We start from the raw sequence: 500 nt of genomic DNA on the forward strand, positions 1-500 counted from the left end.
TAAAGCATAATTGAGGAAAAAAATATTAAAGTTGGAACATTTATGACATTTAACGGCCCTGTTATGAGGTTCTCTGTAACGGCCACTGAATCGAACATGACAAGAGGCACGGAGTGTGTTGTTGACCTTGATTAAAATTGATTTGCAAATTCAAGTTGATCCTAGTTGTTGTCATATTGGCTTAGTTGTGATGGTTAATTAATTTAACATTTATCAATACCAACTCAGGAAGCCGGTGGCCAACACCTTTTAATGTTTTGCTACACTGTGCCTAATGAACACAACCCTGGAGATCAAGGCTATCACCAAAGCAGCAGTTAAACTGGACAACTTTCCATTCAACACTTTCTATTCAACTCATTCACAGGCAGACAGGAACACTTTCTATTTTCCCCATAATTTAAATCAGTCTTCCAATTGTGCGACTGGACGTGAAGGGTTTAACTTCTAAACAGTGATCTTTGGTGGGGTCATCTAGTGGATTAGACTGTCACTTGTCT

This window comes from Salvelinus fontinalis, unplaced genomic scaffold, assembly GCF_029448725.1.
Source record: "Salvelinus fontinalis isolate EN_2023a unplaced genomic scaffold, ASM2944872v1 scaffold_0364, whole genome shotgun sequence".
NCBI lineage: Eukaryota > Metazoa > Chordata > Actinopteri > Salmoniformes > Salmonidae > Salvelinus > Salvelinus fontinalis.